Genomic DNA, 22,073 nt, shown 5'->3' on the forward strand with positions numbered 1-22,073 from the left:
GAGATACGGGGAGCTGACGTGTGGGCATGTGCACAAGATATTTGCGTCGGCCGGGAATCGAACCCGGGTCAACTGCTTGGAAGGCAGCTATGCTAACCACTATACCACCGACGCGTGTTTCCGGTTGTTCCAAGCAGTCCTACTTCAGTTGTTAATTGCAACAAGAGTGTCAACACAGCCGGAATAAAATGATGCACAATGCACGGAATGCATTAATTAGCCAAATGCAGCGCCTTCGCAACATGGTTATCTAGCAGTGTATTGCTTTTTTCTCCTTTTCCACGATAGAACACCACGCTTAATTCGAATAAAAGGGAAGGTCGATTTCACACATGCCACTGATAATATCTAGAGATACGGGGAGCTGACGTGTGGGCATGTGCACAAAATATTTGCGTCGGCCGGGAATCGAACCCGGGTCAACTGCTTGGAAGGCAGCTATGCTAACCACTATACCACCGACGCGTGTTTCCAGTTGTTCCAAGCAGTTCTACTTCAGTTGTTAATTGCAACAAGAGTGTCAACACAGCCGGAATAAAATGATGCACAATGCACGGAATGCATTAATTAGCCAAATGCAGTGCCTTCGCAACATGGTAATCTAGCACTGTATTTCTTTTTTCTCCTTTTCCACGATAGAACGCCGCGCCTAATGCGAATAAAAGTGAACGTCGATTTCACACATGCCACTGATCATATCAAGACAAACGGGGAGCTGACCTGTGGGCATGTGCACAAAATATTTGTTTCGGCCGGGAATCGAACCCGGGTCAACTGCTTGGAAGGCAGCTATGCTAACCACTATACCACCGACGCGTGTTTCCAGTTGTTCCAAGCAGTCCTACTTCACTTGTTAATTGCAACTTGAGTGTCAACACAGCCGGAATAAAATGACGCCAAATGCATCTATTAGCCAGATGCAGTGCCTTCGCAACATGGTAATCTAGCACTGTATTTCTTTTTTCACCTTTTCCACGATAGAACACCACTCTTAATACGAATAAAAGTGAAGGTTGATTTCACACATGCCACTGATAATATCTAGAGATACGGGGAGCTGACGTGTGGGCATGTGCACAAGATATTTGCGTCGGCCGGGAATCGAACCCGGGTCAACTGCTTGGAAGGCAGCTATGCTAACCACTATACCACCGACGCGTGTTTCCCGTTGTTCCAAGCAGTCCTACTTCAGTTGTTAATTGCAACAAGAGTGTCAACACAGCCGGAATAAAATGATGCACAATGCACGGAATGCATTAATTAGCCAAATGCAGCGCCTTCGCAACATGGTTATCTAGCAGTGTACTGCTTTTTCCTCCTTTTCCACGATAGAACACCACGCTTAATACGAATAAAAGTAAAGGTCGATTTCACACATGCCACTGATAATATCTAGAGATACGGGGAGCTGACGTGTGGGCATGTGCACAAGATATTTGCGTCGGCCGGGAATCGAACCCGGGTCAACTGCTTGGAAGGCAGCTATGTTAACCACTATACCACCGACGCGTGTTTCCAGTTGTTCCAAGCAGTCCTACTTCAGTTGTTAATTGCAACAAGAGTGTCAACACAGCCGGAATAAAATGACGCCGAATGCTCGGAATGAATCTATTAGCCAGATGCAGTGCCTTCGCAACATGGTAATCTAGCACTGTATTTCTTTTTTCTCCTTTTCCACGATAGAACACCACGCTTAATAGGAATAAAAGTAAAGGTCGATTTCACACATGCCACTGATAATATCTAGAGATACGGGGAGCTGACGTGTGGGCATGTGCACAAGATATTTGCGTCGGCCGGGAATCGAACCCGGGTCAACTGCTTGGAAGGCAGCTATGTTAACCACTATACCACCGACGCGTGTTTCCAGTTGTTCCAAGCAGTCCTACTTCAGTTGTTAATTGCAACAAGAGTGTCAACACAGCCGGAATAAAATGACGCCGAATGCTCGGAATGAATCTATTAGCCAGATGCAGTGCCTTCGCAACATGGTAATCTAGCACTGTATTTCTTTTTTCTCCTTTTCCACGATAGAACACCACGCTTAATAGGAATAAAAGTAAAGGTCGATTTCACACATGCCACTGATAATATCTAGAGATACGGGGAGCTGACATGTGGGCATGTGCACAAGATATATTCGTCGGCCGGGAATCGAACCCGGGTCAACTGCTTGGAAGGCAGCTATGCTAACCACTATACCACCGACGCGTGTTTCCAGTTGTTCCAAGCAGTCCTACTTCAGTTGTTAATTGCAACAAGAGTGTCAACACAGCCGGAATAAAATGACGCCAAATGCTCGGAATGCATCTATTAGCCAGATGCAGTGCCTTCGCAACATGGTAATCTAGCACTGTATTTCTTTTTTCTCCTTTTCCACGATAGAACGCCGCGCCTAATGCGAATAAAAGTGAACGTCGATTTCACACATGCCACTGATCATATCAAGACAAACGGGGAGCTGACCTGTGGGCATGTGCACAAAATATTTGTGTCGGCCGGGAATCGAACCCGGGTCAACTGCTTGGAAGGCAGCTATGCTAACCACTATACCACCGACGCGTATTTCCAGTTGTTCCAAGCAGTCCTACTTCAGTTGTTAATTGCAACAAGAGTGTCAACACAGCCGGAATAAAATGACGCCAAATGCTCGGAATGCATCTATTAGCCAGATGCAGTGCCTTCGCAACATGGTAATCTAGCACTGTATTTCTTTTTTCTCCTTTTCCACGATAGAACACCACGCTTAATACGAATAAAAGTGAAGGTCGATTTCACACATGCCACTGATAATATCTAGAGATACGGGGAGCTGACGTGTGGGCATGTGCACAAAATATTTGCGTCGGCCGGGAATCGAACCCGGGTCAACTGCTTGGAAGGCAGCTATGCTAACCACTATACCACCGACGCTTCTTTTTTTTTTCTTTATTGCCTGCTTAGACATTAACACACAAAAAAAAACAAATCCATATACACAGTGCACCCACATCACATCAGGTGGGATGGTCGCTAAAATTTCTTGAGGCACACCAGCTCATCAAGGATGCTAACCCAGTCTGGGGTTTCGCTTTGTGCACGATACACTTCTCGTAATAGTGACATACTTTCAATGAAGTTCTCTCGCGTAGAGCACACATTCACATCAGCATGACGTACAGCCATTCTTGTTTTCCACAAACTGTGGAGACCCAGCAACATGAACATGTCGAACGGTGGCCCGTCATCGCTTTCAACTGGAAGGAACCGAATTCCATAGGGGTTTATGGGGAGTTCTTTTTTAAGAGTGCGCTGCAAGATGTCCCAGTGAAAGACAGCGTCCCAACACTCAATGAAGGCGTGTTCAATTGTTTCAGGCTTTTTACACAGCCGGCAATCGGTAGTCCAGGGTACGAATATTCCTTTCTGTTCTAGCCATACTTTAACGGGGAGGGTGTTCGTGTGTAGGTGGAAAAAGAAAGTTTTCGCAGCAGGTCTTACAGGCATCCTTTTGACTCGTTTCAGCACATCTTTTCCTGGGCCTCCACAATAAACACTCCTATACAGTGGGATAGGTAACATACTGTCAACTAAATCTGCGTACAGTTTCTTTCTTCTCACTGAGCACAAGTACTCCAGCGAAAAACGTGCGCAGAGTATTCTAAAAGATGCAACGACTTCACGATAGTACCCAGTCGCTCTAGTGATAGCACTAGATGTGGACACAACAAATTCAGGCAGTTCTGTTGCCATTTTCGCCTGAATGACCGTACGGAGGAAAACATTTCTTTCATCTCGCAGGAAGATGAACCGCGATACGATCTGTCTAATGAACAAGTGTGAGAGCCCAAGGCCCCCATTTGGAACTGTGCGAAAAAGATTTGTTCGACTGGATCGCTCCCAAGTGGAGTTCCAGATGAAGGTAGCAAACACTCGATGCATTTTTTGAACGTTTACACGGGACATGAACATTACTTGCAGTATGTACCAAACTTTGGCAATTAAAAATATATTGCAAGCTGAAGCACGTGCAAACACTGACAATCCCCGGCCCTGCCATCCTTTTATCTTTTCTTTCATTGATTCTATTTGGCCGGTCCACAACTGTGTCGAGTCCCGATAGTGCTCAAGGGGCACTCCTAGATACAGTGGAGGCACTGTAGTCCACTGCATACCGGCGAATTTTGTGGGTGTCGCGTCCCAGCTTCCATGCCATATCCCAACACTTTTTTCGAAGTTTATCTGGGCACCAGTGTACCTACAAAAGGATCTTGCAAGGCGGACAGCCTCGACCACGCTTTCCCTGTCTTCACAAAAGACGGCAACGTCATCTGCATAAGCTAGCATTTTAACTTCTGCGGCGTGCAGCCTAAAACCACGAATGTTTTCATTCCGTATGACTGCCATACAAAAGGGTTCGAGGTACAGGGCAAAAAGCAAGGGAGACAAGGGACAGCCTTGCCGTACAGACGAGCGGAGTGGCACCCGCGAACTAAGACACTTATTAACTATAAGCTGCATGTAACAGTCTTCATAAGCCATTTTAACGCCATCTACAATGACGCTCCCAACATTACAGTACTGCAGTATAGCGAAAAGCACCTCATGTGACACCCGGTCGAACGCCTTCGCAAGGTCTAGCTGCAACATGGCCACCCGACCCCCAATGGCATCGCAACATTCAAGCACATTCCTTGCAATGTGGGTGTTCGTGAAAATGGTGCGGCCTTTAATGCCACACGTCTGGTGTGGCCCTACAAGCTGCTGAATCACGCTTTGAAATCGTCGAGCCAGTACTTTCATAAATATTTTGTAATCTGTGTTGGTCAGACTTATCGGTCTGTATGAACTTACTGAAAGGAGCTTTTCCCGTTCATCGGTTTTCGGAATTAATACTATGTGCGAAGTCTGGAATGAGGGTGGTACTTTTTTAAATTCATACGCCTCTGAGAGTAGTCGGTGCAATATACACGCAAACTCCTGACTGAATGCCTTGTAAAAAGCGGCGCCTAGGCCATCCGGCCCTGGCGATTTGCCTGATGGCAGTTCTTCTATCGCCCTTTCAATCTCGGACACAGCTATTGGTCTCTCAAGACTTTCTCTAACGTCGTCATCCAACCTTGGCATCTCGCTCATGAATTCACTCTCGAAGGCCAGTCCAGAAGGAGTCACATTGCCGAACAATTCGCGATAGTGTTCCACAAAAGCTTTCTCAATCGACGAAGCGTCTGACGTCACCTCGTTTTGAAGACGTATCTGTTGGATCTCATTTCTTGACGCGTGACGCTTTTCATCGCTCATTGCCCGTTTGTTTGGTATCTCACCCATCCATAGGCGTTCGCTTCTAGCGCGTATAACTGCTGCTTTGTATCGCTCGGCGTCGATAACTTCAAGCTCGTGTCTTACTTTCTTTACGTTTTCAGCTAATAGATCGTGACCCGCATTTTGTGCGCTTGACAGATATTCTAGCTGTCTTTGCAGCTCTCTTTGTTTCTGTAATTTATCGTGCTGAAGGCTGCTTCCTCTTTCTATTGCAATGAACTTAACTTGAATCTTAAATTCCTCCCATGTGGCAGTAAAATATTCACCCTCATTTGTCATCAACTCTGTTATCTTTTCCTTAACTCTGCGCACAAATGGTTCATCATCAAGCAGCTTTTCGTTGAATTTCCACATGTTCCAGTTGAATCGTGTTCTTTTAACTTTTTCCCCAATCGAGAAGCTTACGAGGCTATGGTCCGTGAACGATTGCGGTGCGACGTTATAACTATTACAAAGGGTGATCAAGTCGTCAGAAACATACACTCTGTCCAGCCTTGCTCGGCTATTTCGCTGAATGTGCGTGTACTGCGGAATCATACCATCAGTGAGGACTAGGCCCACATCTTCTAAGTTGTGGTCTTCAATTAGTCTGCTCAAAAGGAGAGCACTTTTATCGCGAACCCTTTCCCTTTTTAGTCGGTCTTCCGGAGAACACACACAGTTAAAATCACCAAGTAATATGACAAAGCGATCACATTTTAGATATTGCTCGATACATTCAAAAAACAAAAATCGATCATTCACATTGTTTGGCGCATAAACGCATAAGAGCCGCCACAAATCGTGAGAAAAAGAAAAATCTACAATAAGCAAGCGGCCAGTTTCAGAAACAGTTACACTTTCTTCAATAATACCAGCACTCTTCCGTATTAACAACGCACATCCGCCTGATGTGCCATTCGCATGGCACACGCACACATTGTAATGCGCCGTGAAAGGCGTCACCATGCGATCGGTCTGCTCTTGGGTTTCGACCTTAGTTTCTTGTAAGGCAACTACATCGAGTTCCTTCTCCATACACAAGCGGCTAAGTTGATACTGCCTCCTTCGCGCTCCAAGGCCACGGACATTTAACGTGGCAACTCTCAGTGCTCTCTCTAGTTTCACCGCCATTTATCTGCAAAAGCAAGCCGATCGCACGGTGTCGCTGAAGAACAAGCGATCCAGACACACTGTAGAAAAATTTGCATGCATAACTTTTGCACTGAAAACCGCTCGATCCACACGCGTACCTTTAGAGCGTACGCGAAGCCCGATTCCAAAAAGGACGCCATCTCTTCACGACGTTAGTCCGGGCGCCCCAGTAGGCGCCGAGTCCTACTTAGGCGGTTTTGCCGCCGGCCGTCTGTCCGGCGGGATGTTTGGCTTCGGGCGCACGGGCACACGACGACCCGCCTGCGCTTTTGGCGGCGGCTCGTCTTTGGCCCCGTTGTCAAGGTTGCCGTCCAGGCTGCCGTCCAGGTTGCCGGTCGAGTCCCTCGCTCTTTTCATAGCCACATTGCTTGCACTCGATTCTTCGACGTCCATCAAGGGAGTTGCCGGTCCGTGCTCCGTGGCGGCCTCCTCGGCAGTGGCGGATTTTGCGGCCGATTCTTCTTTGGCTCCTTCGTCGCATGCCCTTTGCACTGCATCTTTCGGGCTCGTAGGCAGCACATTTACCACCTTCGTGGCTTTAGCAGCCGGCACATAAGGTGTTGCAACTATGTCCGCCGGTGGTACTAGCACGCGGGAAGCCTCATCAACGTCAGCCTCATCCATTAACAGGTCAGCCACGTCCTCTCGAAGCGCAGGTCCTGCGACGGATGCGTAAGTCTTAACACATTCCGTATCCTGGTGGCCGTAGCGACGGCATACTGCACATTTCGGGACGCGGCCGTCACGTCGGACATGTCCGGTGTTTCGGCACTTCAGGCAAAGGGGTGCTCTGCCCGGTACCACAACTAGGGTCTGCTCACCAGCTACACGAAGTTGATGGGGCAGGTCTTCTACTGTCATACCCGTCTTCAGAACCAGGGACACCGCCCGTGTCGACGATGCTTTATCTTGAACTCGTTGAACACGCCACTTTTCATGGAAAACGTCCGTGACCTTTCCGAACGGTAACAGGGCTGTCCGTATATCCTCGTCCGACACGTTATGAAGCATCCAATGCAACTTCAGCCGCACGGCCTGATTGGCAGGATCAACGAAAATGCACCGATGTTCATTCACCTTGAGGTTCTTGGCGCTTGAAAGCTTTTTCACGCCTTCGTCGCTCTTGAAAGTAACCGCCCAAACGTGGCTCATCTGTTACGCCCCTAGGGCGATGACATCAGCAAGTAGGCCTAAGCTAGCCAACGCATCTCGGAAATGTTCCACACGATACGGCCTGGCACGCACATCCGCATGCAGAAAAACTGTATTTAAAACTATCCGACCTGTCGGCAATTCAGGCAGCAAAACTTGGTATTCCGGGTCTTCTGAGGCAAAACTCCTGGTACCGCGGCCCTGCTGGGCCGCTGAAGCCGCTCCTACGGAGCTCATGATCGGCACGTCCGCTCGCTAGCGCGGCAGAAAGCCGAATCTACTATACCACCGACGCGTGTTTCCAGTTGTTCCAAGCAGTCCTACTTCAGTTGTTAACTGCAACAAGAGTGTCAACACAGCCGGATTAAAATGATGCACAATGCACGGAATGCATTATTTAGCCAAATGCAGCGCCTTCGCAACATGGTAATCTTGCAGTGTATTGCTTTTTTCTCCTTTTCGACGATAGAACACCACGCTTTATACGAATAAAAGTGAAGGTCGATTTCACACATGCCACTGATAATATCTAGAGATACGGGGAGCTGACGTGTGGGCATGTGCAAAAAATATTAGCGTCGGCCGGGAATCGAACCCGGGTCAACTGCTTGGAAGGCAGCTATGCTAACCACTATACCACCGACGCTTTTTTTTTCTTTATTGCCTGTTTTATAACGAATACACGATTCACAGCTATTCTCCGCTGCGATTACAAAACAAAAAAGACAGTTCAATGTGCGGGTGTACCTTGTCGATTAATTTTGGTTTAAAAAGGCTGAATGTTTCCAAGCTTTTCAAATGCTGTTAACCACTCAGGTGGTTCGCTGAGCGCTTTAAACGCTTCGCGAATGTACAATACATTTTCAACAAAATATTCTTTGGCTGGTTTAGCGTCAACATCCTCATTACGCACCGCCATTCGGGTTTTCCATACGCTTAGCATGCAGAGTAACATCACCATATCACATGGCACGCCTTCTGTCTCTTCAAACGGTAAAAAACGGATTCCAAAAGGTGTTAAAGGAAATTCTTTTTTTAGTGTCCTTTGCAGAATGTCCCAAAGGAAGACTGAGTCCCTGCACTCCAGAAATATGTGCTCCATTGTCTCCGGTTTCTGACATATTTGGCAATTCACACTCCAGGGTACAAAGATCCCCTTCTCCTGCAGCCATGGCTTGACAGGAAGCGTGCCAGTGTGTAGCATGAAAAAAAATGTTTTTGTTGTTGCTTTTACAGGCATTTTCTTAACTCTTTTTAAGACATTCTGCTCACGCCCCAGTGCATATACTACACGGTATATTGGTACTGGACACATGATATTAACTAAATCTCGGTATAATCGCTTTCTTGCGACAGTGTTCAGGTATTCCAAAGAAAAGTGTACTTTTAGAAAACGGAAAGAGCTTATCACTTCAAACAAAAAACCTCGGACAACCACTTGACGTATGCCATACGACGTCACAACATATTCTGGCAGTGCGTCACCTAATCGCGTCTGGATAACGCACCGCAAAAAACAATCGCTTTCGTCGCGCAAGAACATGAAACGCGACACTACTTGTTTCAAAAATAAATGCGACAAACCCAACCCTCCTTTCTGCACAGCGTGAAACAGATTCAGACGACTCGTGCGCTCCCATCCTGATCCCCACACGAACATAGCAAAAACCCTGTGCAACTTTTGTACACACACTCGGGATATACATAAAACTTGCAACATATAAAACACTTTAGCGACAAGAAATAAATTGCAGACAGCGGCTCTCGTGAATATTGACAGATTCTTGCCTCCCCACTTCGTTGTTTGTGCTTTAGCCCGCTCAGTTTGTTCAGTCCATTGCGTCGTGGTATCGCGATAGTATTCCAAAGGAACACCAAGATAACTGGTTGGCGTATCTGTGAACGGTACTGTTTCTAACACTGCAGGCCGGCTGTCCCATTCACCGTGCCAGAAGCCTAAGCTTTTTGGCCAGCTTATGGCACTCCCCGTTAGACTGCAAAACTTTCTTGCATCCTTGACTGCCTCCCGAATGCTCTCTTGGTCAATGCAAAAAAGTGCGATGTCATCTGCGTAAGCTAGTATTTTTACTTCCTGAGTTAAAAGACGGAAGCCGCGAATGTTTTCGTTTTCTCGTACCTTCAAACAGAAAGGTTCAAGAAAAATCGCAAAAAGTAAGGGCGACAAAGGGCACCCCTGGCGCACACTGGATAATACTGGTATATTTTCGCTGAGTCTTTTATTGTTTATTAGGTGAGCGGAACAGTTCTCATAAGCCATGGCTACTCCGTCCTGAATCACTTCGCCTACATTAATGTGTTTTAGCAGGGCAAGAAGTATGCTGTGAGCAACCCTGTCAAAAGCTTTTTCTAGGTCTAACTGAACCATTGCTACACATTCGAGGTTCGCATCACAGCATTCCAATATACTCCTAGCGATGTGAATATTCGACAATATTGTTGTATTCCTGATACCGCATGTTTGGTGTGGGCCTACTATGGATTTAATAACTGACTGCATCCTTTTTCCGAGCACCTTCATGTAGATTTTATAATCCGAATTCGTAAGACTTATGGGCCTGTATCCAGCGACAGATTTCAGCTTTACCGTATCAGTGGTTTTCGGTATAAGCACAACATGACTTTTTCTGAATGATGGCGGCAAGTGCTTAGTTTCATGAGCTTCTGATATTACACAGTGCAGTATCTCGCTTATTTCGGCCTTGAAAGTTTTATAGAAAGCTGCTCCTAGGCCGTCTGGTCCAGGCGCCTTTCCTTTACCCAAGTCTTCTATGGCTTCTGTAATTTCTTTCGCAGAGATCGGTCTCTCGAGTCCCTCTTTTATTTCGTCTTGTAATTTTGGCAGAAGTGTTAGAAAGGTGTTCACAAACTCTTCTGTTACGGGCACCTGCGTTGCTCGGTAGTGTTCAACGAAAGCTTTTTCAATTACTTCTGGGTCTTTTGACATTGTGTTGTTAAAACAAATTTCTTTTATTATGTTTTTGGATGCGTAACCCTTTTCGTCACTGAGCGCGCGCTTAGTTGGCGCCTCTCCCAGCCACAGCCTCTCGGATCGTGGTCTTATCGCGGCTCCTTGGTATATTTGAGCGTCCACCCTTTCAAGTTCGCGTTTAATTTCTCTAATGTGTTTCGAAAACAATCCCGGTATTGTGCACTCCGCGTTTAGAAAATAATCGAGCATGCTTTGCAGTTCTTTCTCTCTTTGTTTAGCTTTATGACGCATCACACAAGCCCTCTCGATCGCACTCATTTTCACTTCAATTTTAAACTGCTCCCACAGCTCAGCCCAATTTGTTGTAGCATCTATTTGCATTACGTCAATTTTTCCTTTTACCGTTTTGACAAACCTATTCATCACTTAAGATCGTTTCGTTCATTTTCCACAGTTCCCAGTTAAAGTGAGACCCTCTATGTTTCGTGCCCAATGTACACATTACTAGGCTGTGATCACTGAAGCTCACGTGCTTTACTGCGTAGCTAGTGACCGTTCGCGCAAGGTTTGCTGATACGTACAAACGATCTAGTGGAGCGTGACTCTGCCCTTGGAAATGAGTAAAAACAACACTGTTACCGCTTAATATGCTTCCAACGTCTACTAAATCATAGTCTGCCACGATTGCGCAGAGTTGATGCGCACTTGTATCCCATATTATTTTACTGGGCACCCTATCTTCGGACATGCAAACACAATTGAAGTCACCAAGAAGAACAACATTTCTTTCACACGTCAGGTGTGACTCAACAAAGTTAAAAAAAAATTCCTATCACTAATTTTGTTTGGAGCGTACACACAGACAATTCGCCAATCAATATTATTGAAAGAGAAATCACATAGGACCAATCGCCCATCTTGGGCCGACATTACACTCTGCGCAACAATACCTATTGAATTACGCAAAAATAAAAGACAGCCACCGGCCTTACCTACTCCATGACAAACACAAGTGTTGTAACGGGATTTAAAAACCTGAACCATTTTGTCCGTTTGCTCTTCGCTTTCAATTTTAGTTTCTTGAACAGCAAGAATATCTATGTCGTTTTCCAGCATCAGGCGACTTAATTGTGCTTGTCGCCGTCTAGCCGTTAACCCTCGTACGTTAAGCGTGCCAATACGTATTGCTATTCCATGATTATTTGCCATTGAAAGAGAAGAGCAAGCACAAACTACAATACATTTCGGAAATCAAAGACGGCCAAACTTACAAAAAACAAAAACCCTGCACCATCATAAGCTCCGTCTCATACGGCGAAGGCATGACGTTACCAAATGCGCTACTCATCATTCACTTAAAGGTTCCGCAGCACCTAGTCCTTACTGAGCCTTCTACCGAACAGCACCCCGCTACCGCGGGGGAACTGTCGGCGTTGTCCGCTTATCTGGTGGGACAGTCGGCGTCTGTCGCCCGTCTGGTGGGACGGTCGGCGTCTGCCGACCACCTGGCGGATTGGTCGGCGTCTGGCGCCCCTCAGGTGGTTGTTCTCACGTCGGCCTCCTCTCGAGCGGAACGTTCGGCTTGGGCTTGAGTGTAGACCGCCGGAAAGAGGAAGCCTTCGTTGGTGGCCCTTCGCTGCTGACACCGTCGTCTTGCTCAAGCCTGACATCTTGATCGGGTATTTCGCGAGGTCTCTTTGAAACGGCGCTGGTCTGGTCCATTTTCTCGCCGGATTCTTCGATGAAGGCAGGGCCAGAGTTGCCCTGTCGCAGAACGCCCTCGGCAGCCTCCGCGTCCCCCTCACTTTCACGCACCGTAGAATTTTCTGCAGACGGTTCACTTTGCACTTCAGTTTTGGCCACTGCCTCGCTACTGCCTTTTCTGGGTTGGCACTTGACGCTTGCCATGACCACTGGCTTCTCTTCCGTGCCTCGTGGGTCTCCGCCCGCTCCAGCAGTCTCTTCAGCGTCCGCTTGATCCATCAAGTGCTCGTCTAAAGCGTCGCTCCGACCAGACCCGGTCACGTTAGCGTAGCTTCTCACGCACTGGGTCTCGTCGTGGCCGAAACGACGACAGAGTCCACAGCGTGGCACACCGCACTCGCGCCGTATATGGCCGGTGCCGCGGCATCGGAGGCAGAGCGGAGCTCTGCCTGGAACGATCACGAGCGCATGGTCCTCTGATACTCGTAGCTGATGCGGGATGTCTTCCATGGTCATACCAGCCTTCAGCCGTAACGATACCAGACGCGTGTGAGAACCTTTGTCGCCGCACCCTGGTACTCGCCACCGCTCCCTGGAAATTTCGGTCACCGTTCCGAACGGCGCCAAGGCTGCTCTGACGTCCTCGTCGGGAGTCGTGTGAAGCAGCCAGAACAGCTTCATTCTAATATCCTGGTTGCAAGGGTCAATGGCGACGCAGCGGTGTTCTTTGACACTAAAGGCCTTCGCTGACAGCAGCTTCTTTTTTCCGACTTCGTCCTTGAATGTTATAGCCCAGACATGGTTCATCTGGTAGGCCCCGAGGGCCACCACCTCCGGCAACAGCTTATGACGGTCAAGCGCATCGCGAAAATGTTCGACTCGATAGGGCCTGGCCTATCGGTATTACACACGGTATTACACACGGTATTACACACGGTATTACACACGGTCATACCTGATGGCAGATGCGGCACAACAAGCTCGTAATCCTGTGAAGACGTTTCCGTAAGCCTGATACCGCGGCCCGGCTTGGCCGCATGAACCGCCCCTACGGAGCACAACATTCCGTGACCGTCCGCTGTGGTGGCCGGAAGTGGAATCGACTATACCACCGACGCGTGTTTTAGGTTGTTCCAAGCAGTCTTACTTCAGTTGTTAATTGCAACAAGAGTGTCGACACACGCGGAATAAAATGACGCCCAGTGCACGGAATGGATTTAACAGGATGGATTGCCTTCTCATTATGGTAATCTAGGAGTGTATTTCTTTCTTTTTCTAACGATACAACGCCGCTTTTACCACGAATAAAAGAAAAGGTCAATTTCACACATGCCAACTGATAATGTGCATAGATACGAGGAGCTTATGTGTGGGCATGTGCACAAAATATTTGCGTCGGCCGGGAATCGAACCCGGGTCAACTGCTTGGAAGGCAGCTATGCTAACCACTATACCACCGACGCGTGTTTTAGGTTGTTCCAACCAGTCTTTCTTCAGTTGTTATTTGCAACAAGAGTGTCGACACAGCCGGAATAAAATGACGCCCAGCGCACGGAATGGATTTAACAGGCAGATGCATTGCCTTCGCATTATGGTAATCTAGGAGTGTATTTCTTTTTTTTCTAACGATAGAACGCCGCTTTTACCACGAATAAAAGGAAAGGTCAATTTCCCACATGCCAACTGATAATGTGCATAGATACGAGGAGCTGACATGTGGGCATGTGCACAAAATATTTGCGTCGGCCGGGAATGGAACCCGGGTCAACTGCTTGGAAGGCAGCTATGCTAACCACTATACCACCGACGCGTGTTTTCGGTTGTTCCAACCAGTCTTTCTTCAGTTGTTATTTGCAACAAGAGTGTCGACACAGCCGGAATAAAATGACGCCCAGCGCACGGAATGGATTTAACAGGCAGATGCATTGCCTTCGCATTATGGTAATCTAAAAGTGTATTTCTTTTTTTTTCTAACGATAGAACGCCGCTTTTACCACGAATAAAAGGAAAGGTCAATTTCCCACATGCCAACTGATAATGTGCATAGATACGAGGAGCTGACATGTGGGCATGTGCACAAAATATTTGCGTCGGCCGGGAATGGAACCCGGGTCAACTGCTTGGAAGGCAGCTATGCTAACCACTATACCACCGACGCGTGTTTTCGGTTGTTCCAACCAGTCTTACTTCACTTGTTATTTGTCTAAAGGTGTTTATTTGGCAGAGCTCGGGAGCAGCGCAACGTCGACGGGCAGGGCAGTCACAGCTTCCAAGCACGAGAGCCGTTGCTGAGCAGGAGCGCTCGACCCACTAGCGTTTAGAGCCAGTAGCGCTGAACCCACTAGCGTCTCTTCTACAATCTCTTCGCTACAACCACCCCCCGGGAGCGAGAAGGGAGCCGTGCGGCGACCTAAGAGCTCGTCACTATGAGCGGGTCGTAGTAAGGCTTTAAACGGTCGACATGGACAATGTCTCGTCCACGGCGGCGCATGTCTTCAGATGGCTCAACTGGTTCGATGACATAGTTTACAGGAGATGCGCGTTCGAGAACACGATAAGGGCCTTCATACTTAGGGACCAGTTTTGATGAGAGGCCAGGGGCAGTTAAAGGGACTGAGAGCCACACGAGCGCTCCCGGATCGAAGGTGACCGTGGCAGTGGCGTCACCGCGAGTGCTCCTCCGGCGCTCTTGATCATCGGAAGTAAAGGCCCGTGCGAGGTCGCGGCACTCTTCTGCATGTCGGACCGTGTCAGAAATAGGGACGTACTCGGATGCATCCGGCCGGTACGGAAGAATGGTGTCGATGGTGTGCGAAGGGTGTCGACCATACAGCAAGAAATAGGGGGAAAATCCAGTGGTGCTCTGCGTAGCGGTATTATACGCGTAGGTGACGAATGGCAGAATGGCGTCCCAGTTCGTGTGGTCGGAGGCAACGTACATTGAAAGCATGTCGCCGAGCGTACGGTTGAAGCGTTCTGTGAGGCCATTCGTTTGAGGGTGGTACGCCGTAGTCGTACGATGAACAACGTGGCACTCTTTGAGAATCGCTTCAACTACCTCCGACAGGAAGACGCGTCCGCGATCGCTGAGCAATTCTTGGGGTGGACCATGCCGCAGGATGAATCGGCGAAGCAGGAATGATGCAACATCGCGCGCTGTAGCTGCTGGGAGAGCGGCGGTTTCAGCGTATCGGGTAAGGTGATCTACTGCCACAATGGCCCAGCGGTTACCAGCCGACGTCAGGGGAAGTGGTCCATACAAATCGATGCCAACGCGCCCGAACGGTTGGGTAGGGCAGGGTAGAGGCTGCAGGCCAGCTGGCGAGAGGTGGGGTGGAGATTTTCGGCGCTGGCAGTCGGGGCATGAACGAACAAACTTTTGAATGTAGTTGTACATTCCGCGCCAGTAGTAGCGTCGTCGGAGGCGCTGGTAGGTTTTGAAAAGTCCCGAATGCGCACACTGTGGATCAGAGTGGAACGATGCGCAGATTTCAGAACGCAGGGTTCGAGGTACAACTAATAACCACTGGCGGCCGTCAGAGGTGTAATTGCGTCGATGAAGCAGGTCGTTGCGAATGGCGAAATGGTGAGCTTGACGGCGCAGTGCACGAGTGGTTGGCTGCGATGACGGATCAGCAAGGCAGTCTATGATGGAGGCAATCCAGGGGTCCTTGCGCTGCTCAGAAGCGATGGTCCCAATGTCGACGGAAGAGACGTCAAGCTGGGATATTGCGCAGCAGGCATTGTCGTCTGGCGAGGGAGAACGTGAGAGGGCGTCAGCATCAGCATGCTGGCGTCCGTTGCGGTACAGTACGCGGATATCGTAATCCTGTAAGCGAAGAGCCCAGCGGGCGAGACGGCCTGAGGGATCCTTCAATGACGACAGCCAGCATAGTGCATGGTGGTCCGTGACGACATCAAATTGGCGACCATACAAATAGGGCCGGAACTTGGTAAGCGCCCAGATGATCGCCAGACATTCTTTTTCCGTGACGGTGTAATTGGTCTCGGCTTTAGTAAGCATACGGCTGGCATATGCCACAACATATTCAGGAAACCCTTCTTTGCGCTGTGCTAAGACAGCGCCGAGGCCAACACCGCTGGCATCTGTGTGTACCTCAATAGGTGCCGTTGGATCGTAGTGGCGCAAAATGGGAGGAGACGTCAGCAAACGACGGAGCTTAGTGAACGCCTCGTCGCACTCGGACGACCATGAATGGAGAGGTCCGTTGCTGCCAAGGAGCTTCGTCAGGGGTGATATGACGGCGGCGAAATTGCGAATGAAGCGCCTGAAGTAGGAACACAAACCTACAAAACTGCGCAGTTCTTTGACGGACGTCGGTTTAGGAAATTCAGCTACGGCACGAAGTTTGGCTGGATCGGGGAGGATTCCATCCTTCGAGACGACATAACCTAGTATCATAAGCTGCCGCGCTGCAAATCGGCACTTCTTTAGGTTCAGTTGAAGGCCAGCGTTCGCTAAGCAAGTCAAAACATGCCGTAGGCGTTGAAGGTGCGTGGTGAAGTCAGAGGCAAAAACAACAACGTCGTCGAGATAACATAAGCACGTGTGCCACTTCAAACCGCGGAGGACTGTGTCCATCATGCGTTCAAAAGTTGCTGGCGCATTACAAAGTCCAAACGGCATGACGTTAAATTCGTATAAGCCGTCGGGTGTGACAAAGGCTGTCTTCGGCCTATCGACGTCAGCCATGGGTACTTGCCAATAGCCGGAGCGTAAATCTAGAGATGAAAAGAATTCTGCTCCTTGTAGGCTATCGATGGCGTCATCAATTCGCGGCAGCGGGTATACATCTTTGCGAGTGATCTTGTTCAGGCGGCGATAGTCTACACAGAACCGTACCGAGCCGTCTTTTTTCGTAACAAGGACGACAGGGGATGCCCATGGACTGTTCGAGGGTCGGATCACTTCGCGGCGAAGCATATCGTCCACTTGCTCATTAATCACACGATGTTCCGTGGCCGAGACGCGATATGGTCGTTGCCGCAATGGCGGTTGGGAGCCAGTGTCAATATGGTGCGTGACAGCAGACGCCCGGCCCAAGGAAGGTTGCTCGACATCAAAAGAAGAACGAAATTCTTCTAAGAGGCGCAGAAGCTGCGAACGCTGAGGTGGGGTGAGGCCATCGGCAATAGATGAATCGAACACACCTGTGGGCAAAGGGTCGGACGTCGCGAGAGAACCGAGCGTGTTGTAACAGGCGCAGGACGTGTCTTCGGGAACATCCGTAATTTGTACGGCGTCGATCACTTCCACGTGGCCAAGACATTCGCCTTGAAGCAGCATCACAGGGTATGAGAAGGGGTTATAGACAAAAATAGCTGTGGAGCCCTGTTTGACGTTCACAGTCGCAAAAGGCAGCAGCAGACGTTTTCGAGTGTAAAAGCGGCCTGATGGAGAAAGTAGTGCGATGGCGTCAGAGAGGCTGCTGCAATGCATTGATACAATCACTGACGAGTTGGGAGGAACGTTGGTGTCGTGTCTGACGAGTAGTTTGTTTGCAAAAGAAGCATTATCGGCAAGCGTCATATCTGAGATCGGCGACAGTTCTAGTTCGGCCCGTGCGCAATGAAGGACGGCATCGTGGCGGGCGAGAAAGTCCCACCCCAGGATAACTTCGTGGGAGCACGAGGAAATCACAATAAATTCGACGGCGTATACAACGTCCTCGATGAGAACACGAGTGGTGCACGCCGCAATCGGGTGAATGCGCTGTGCGCCTGCTGTGCGGAGGGCGAATCCAGCAATGGGCGTCGTAACCTTTCGAAGGAAGCGACAAAGCTTTGCGTCCATAACTGATACAGCGGCTCCGGTATCCACGAGGGCATATGTGCGCACACCGTCAACTAACACGTCTATCACATTGGTCGCGCTACGTTGAGGACTTCCGCGTTTCGACGGCGTCGCAGCCCTTGCCTCATGGACTGCGACAATTAGTTTTCCTCATCCCGAGCTTCGGGACGAGGCCGCATCGGTGATGGGGAGCGTCGGCGTGGAGAAGTTGAGCGGCGGATGTTGGCGGACCGGCGGAATGGTGGTGACGCAGCCCGAGGTTCGTCGTCGTAATAAGGGCGTGGAGAACCCGCCATAGAACTTGGCCCATAAGGTGTAGCGCTAGGTGACTGCACGCGACTACAGTAGCGTGCGACGTGGCCTGCATAGCCGCACGCAAAACATATTGGTCGATTGTCCGCTGTACGCCACCGAGTCGTTGCGGCAGGTCCCATCCATGTGGAAGGACGCGTTGGACGTGGCGCCTGGTGAAGTGATTGCATAGGAGGCTGTTGTCGGGGCATAGAGAGGACTTCGGCGTACGTGAGAGGTCCCCGTTGAGGGAGTTGTTGAGGCTGGGTGACGACTTCCGCGTAGCTGAGTGGCACAGCCGTCGGGATCTGTTGGGGCCTGGCCATGACTTCGGCGTAGCTGTGAGACGCAGCCGCAGGAACACGCTGGTGGTGCTCAGGCAAAACCTCGTGCAGTTCTTGCGCTATGACGCGGCGAAGCGGAGGCGCAAAACTTGGCGTAGGCGCGTGTACCGACTGCGGCTGTGCAAAATCCATCAACGAGAGTTGCCGGGCAACTTCCTCGCGGACGAACGCCTTCATTTCTGCGAGCAACGCTGCCTGGGTGGACATGGCAGCCAAACCAGCGAGGTGTTCGTCATGCGGTAGAGATCGACGGGTCAGTGACCGCTGCCTGCAGAGTTCTTCATAGCTCTGGCACAGTGTGACAATTTCAGCCACAGAGCGTGGACTTTTGGCCAGCAACATGTTAAAGGCGTCGTCTTCTATGCCCTTCAGTATGTTTCGGATTCGATCAGACTCCGCCATGGTCGAATCGACTTTCCTGCATAGATCCAGGACATCTTCGATATAACTGGTGAATGTTTCGCCTGGCTGTTGAGCTCGTTCTCGCAAACGTTGCTCGGCACGCAGCTTGCGAACAGCAGGGCGACCAAATACATCGGCGAGGGAAGTCTTAAATTCCGACCATGTCTGGAACTCTGCTTGATGGTTGTTATACCACAGGCTGGCCACTCCAGCGAGGTAGAACAGAACATGGCTCAATTTGGCTGCTTCATCCCACTTGTTATGGTCGCCTACCCTGTCGTACGCCGTGAGCCATTCGTCCACGTCAGTGTCGTCCGCTCCAGTGTAGATAGGAGGGTCGCGATGACGAGGCACCCCGGGACACGCAGTGGGTGCAGGAGGAGGCGTTTGCTGGGAGGCGTCTTGGGGCATGGTAGATGGTAGGGTACGGGACCGGAGTTCCAGGATGATCGTCTGAGGTTACCCCGCACACTCCACCAATTCTAAAGGTGTTTATTTGGCAGAGCTCGGGAGCAGCGCAACGTCGACGGGCAGGGCAGTCACAGCTTCCAAGCATGAGAGCCGTTGCTGAGCAGGAGCGCTCGACCCACTAGCGTTTAGAGCCAGTAGGACTGAACCCACTAGCGTCTCTTCTACAATCTCTTCGCTACATTTGCAACAAGAGTGTCGACACAGCCGGAATCAAATGACGCCCAGCGCACGTAATGGATTTAACAGGCAGATGCATTGCCTTCGCATTATGGTAATCTAGGAGTGTATTTCTTTTTTTTCTAAGGATAGAACGCCGCTTTTACCACGAATAAAAGAAAAGGTAAATTTCACTCATGCCAACTGATAATGTGCATAGATACGAGGAGCTTATGTGTGGGCATGTGCACAAAATATTTGCGTCGGCCGGGAATCGAACCCGGGTCAACTGCTTGGAAGGCAGCTATGCTAACCACAATACCACCGACGCGTGTTTTCGGTTGTTCCAAGCAGTCTTACTACAGTTGTTATTTGCAACAAGAGTGTCGACACAGCCGGAATCAAATGACGCCCAGCGCACGTAATGGATTTAACAGGCAGATGCATTGCCTTCGCATTATGGTAATCTAGGAGTGTATTTCTTTTTTTTTCTAAGGATAGAACGCCGCTTTTACCACGAATAAAAGAAAAGGTAAATTTCACTCATGCCAACTGATAATGTGCATAGATACGAGGAGCTTATGTGTGGGCATGTGCACAAAATATTTGCGTCGGCCGGGAATCGCACCCGGGTCAACTGCTTGCAAGGCAGCTGTGCTAACCACTATACCACCGACGCGTGTTTCCGGTTGTTCCAAGCAGTCTTACTTCAGTTGTTATTTGCAACAAGAGTGTCGACACAGCCGGAATAAATTGACGCCCAGCGCACGGAATGGATTTAACAGGCAGATGCATTGCCTTCGCATTATGGTAATCTAGGAGTGTATTTCTTTTTTTTTTCTAACGATAGAACGACGCTTTTACCACGAATAAAAGAAAAGGTCAATTTCACACATGCCAACTGATAATGTGCATAGATACGAGGAGCTGACGTGTGGGCATGTGCACAAAATATTTGCGTCGGCCGGGAATCGAACCCGGGTCAACTGCTTGGAAGGCAGCTATGCTAACCACTATACCACCGACGCGTCTTTTCGGTTGTTCCTACCAGTCTTACTTGAGTTGTTATTTGCAACAAGAGTGTCGACACAGCCGGAATAAAATGACGCCCAGCGCAAGGAATGGATTTAACAGGCAGATGCATTGCCTTCGCATTATGGTAATCTAGGAGTGTATTTCTTTTTTTTTCTAAGGATAGAACGCCGCTTTTACCACGAATAAAAGAAAAGGTAAATTTCACTCATGCCAACTGATAATGTGCATAGATACGAGGAGCTTATGTGTGGGCATGCGCACAAAATATTTGCGTCGGCCGGGAATCGAACCCGGGTCAACTGCTTGGAAGGCAGCTATGCTAACCACTATACCACCGACGCGTCTTTTCGGTTGTTCCTACCAGTCTTACTTCACTTGTTATTTGCAACAAGAGTGTCGACACAGCCGGAATAAAATGACGCCCAGCGCAAGGAATGGATTTAACAGGCAGATGCATTGCCTTCGCATTATGGTAATCTAGGAGTGTATTTCTTTTTTTTTCTAATGATAGAACGCCGCTTTTACCACGAATAAAAGAAAAGGTCAATTTCACACATGCCAACTGATAATGTGCATAGATACGCGGAGCTTATGTGTCTGCATGTGCACAAAATATTTGCGTCGGCCGGGAATCGAACCCGGGTCAACTGCTTGGAAGGCAGCTATGCTAACCACTATACCACCGACGCTTTTTTTATTTATTACCGGTTTTCATTATAACATCGTTCATATGAATTTCACACTCATGACACAAATGCAAGCCTCTTGCCAGAGAAAACGAAGGCGAGAAACAAAAAAGCGCTACAAAGCCGTCTATCCGCTTAGGGCTGACGTTGTCAAATTAAAATTCCTTCATGACTGTCAGAGGTTCGAGCCTCGACAGCCAATCCGGTACACACTTTTGCATTTTCTGCATTTCAATAAATAAGGACATACACTCTCTGAAATACATACGCGCTGTCCGAGCGTCGACGTCGCAATGGTACCCGGCCATGAGAGCTCGCCATATAGAGTGGAGGGCGTTCAGCCTAATAAGATCATACGGCACTCCGTCTTCATCTTTAATTGGCAGATACCTGATCCCTTGGGGGTCCACCGGTAACTCCTTTTTCAGCGTTCGCTTTAGCACGTCCCAAAGGAAAACAGCCGCCCAGCAATGCAAGAAAACGTGATCAATGGTCTCCGGCTTCTGACAGATCAAGCAGTGGGATCCCCACGGCACAAGACAGCCTCGTTCTTCCACAAACGTTTTCACAGAGAGCGTTCCTGTGTGGAGCTTAAAAAAGAAGGTTTTAACCCCCGCTGGCACCTGCATTCG

The 22,073-nt window shown here is 49.2% G+C and overlaps 15 non-coding genes across 15 annotated transcripts; all 15 read right to left on the minus strand.

The window, feature by feature from the left end:
- Positions 1-42: 42 nt before the first annotated feature.
- TRNAG-UCC (transfer RNA glycine (anticodon UCC)) lies at positions 43-114 on the minus strand. Its single transcript has one exon. It is a non-coding gene; the product is annotated as a tRNA-Gly (tRNA).
- A 279-nt stretch (positions 115-393) lies between these two features.
- TRNAG-UCC (transfer RNA glycine (anticodon UCC)) lies at positions 394-465 on the minus strand. The gene has a single exon. It is a non-coding gene; the product is annotated as a tRNA-Gly (tRNA).
- Positions 466-1,086: 621 nt separating this feature from the next.
- Positions 1,087-1,158, minus strand: TRNAG-UCC (transfer RNA glycine (anticodon UCC)). Its single transcript has one exon. It is a non-coding gene; the product is annotated as a tRNA-Gly (tRNA).
- Positions 1,159-1,437: 279 nt separating this feature from the next.
- TRNAG-UCC (transfer RNA glycine (anticodon UCC)) lies at positions 1,438-1,509 on the minus strand. The gene has a single exon. It is a non-coding gene; the product is annotated as a tRNA-Gly (tRNA).
- A 279-nt stretch (positions 1,510-1,788) lies between these two features.
- TRNAG-UCC (transfer RNA glycine (anticodon UCC)) lies at positions 1,789-1,860 on the minus strand. Its single transcript has one exon. It is a non-coding gene; the product is annotated as a tRNA-Gly (tRNA).
- Positions 1,861-2,490: 630 nt separating this feature from the next.
- TRNAG-UCC (transfer RNA glycine (anticodon UCC)) lies at positions 2,491-2,562 on the minus strand. The gene has a single exon. It is a non-coding gene; the product is annotated as a tRNA-Gly (tRNA).
- A 279-nt stretch (positions 2,563-2,841) lies between these two features.
- Positions 2,842-2,913, minus strand: TRNAG-UCC (transfer RNA glycine (anticodon UCC)). The gene has a single exon. It is a non-coding gene; the product is annotated as a tRNA-Gly (tRNA).
- A 5,248-nt stretch (positions 2,914-8,161) lies between these two features.
- TRNAG-UCC (transfer RNA glycine (anticodon UCC)) lies at positions 8,162-8,233 on the minus strand. Its single transcript has one exon. It is a non-coding gene; the product is annotated as a tRNA-Gly (tRNA).
- A 5,399-nt stretch (positions 8,234-13,632) lies between these two features.
- On the minus strand, positions 13,633-13,704 carry TRNAG-UCC (transfer RNA glycine (anticodon UCC)). Its single transcript has one exon. It is a non-coding gene; the product is annotated as a tRNA-Gly (tRNA).
- Positions 13,705-13,979: 275 nt separating this feature from the next.
- On the minus strand, positions 13,980-14,051 carry TRNAG-UCC (transfer RNA glycine (anticodon UCC)). The gene has a single exon. It is a non-coding gene; the product is annotated as a tRNA-Gly (tRNA).
- Positions 14,052-14,327: 276 nt separating this feature from the next.
- TRNAG-UCC (transfer RNA glycine (anticodon UCC)) lies at positions 14,328-14,399 on the minus strand. The gene has a single exon. It is a non-coding gene; the product is annotated as a tRNA-Gly (tRNA).
- Positions 14,400-20,327: 5,928 nt separating this feature from the next.
- TRNAA-UGC (transfer RNA alanine (anticodon UGC)) lies at positions 20,328-20,399 on the minus strand. The gene has a single exon. It is a non-coding gene; the product is annotated as a tRNA-Ala (tRNA).
- Positions 20,400-20,676: 277 nt separating this feature from the next.
- TRNAG-UCC (transfer RNA glycine (anticodon UCC)) lies at positions 20,677-20,748 on the minus strand. Its single transcript has one exon. It is a non-coding gene; the product is annotated as a tRNA-Gly (tRNA).
- A 276-nt stretch (positions 20,749-21,024) lies between these two features.
- TRNAG-UCC (transfer RNA glycine (anticodon UCC)) lies at positions 21,025-21,096 on the minus strand. The gene has a single exon. It is a non-coding gene; the product is annotated as a tRNA-Gly (tRNA).
- A 276-nt stretch (positions 21,097-21,372) lies between these two features.
- TRNAG-UCC (transfer RNA glycine (anticodon UCC)) lies at positions 21,373-21,444 on the minus strand. Its single transcript has one exon. It is a non-coding gene; the product is annotated as a tRNA-Gly (tRNA).
- Between the last annotated feature and the right edge of the window lie 629 nt (positions 21,445-22,073).

This window comes from Dermacentor variabilis, chromosome 11 (genome assembly GCF_050947875.1).
Source record: "Dermacentor variabilis isolate Ectoservices chromosome 11, ASM5094787v1, whole genome shotgun sequence".
In the NCBI taxonomy this organism is placed as follows: Eukaryota; Metazoa; Arthropoda; class Arachnida; order Ixodida; family Ixodidae; genus Dermacentor; species Dermacentor variabilis.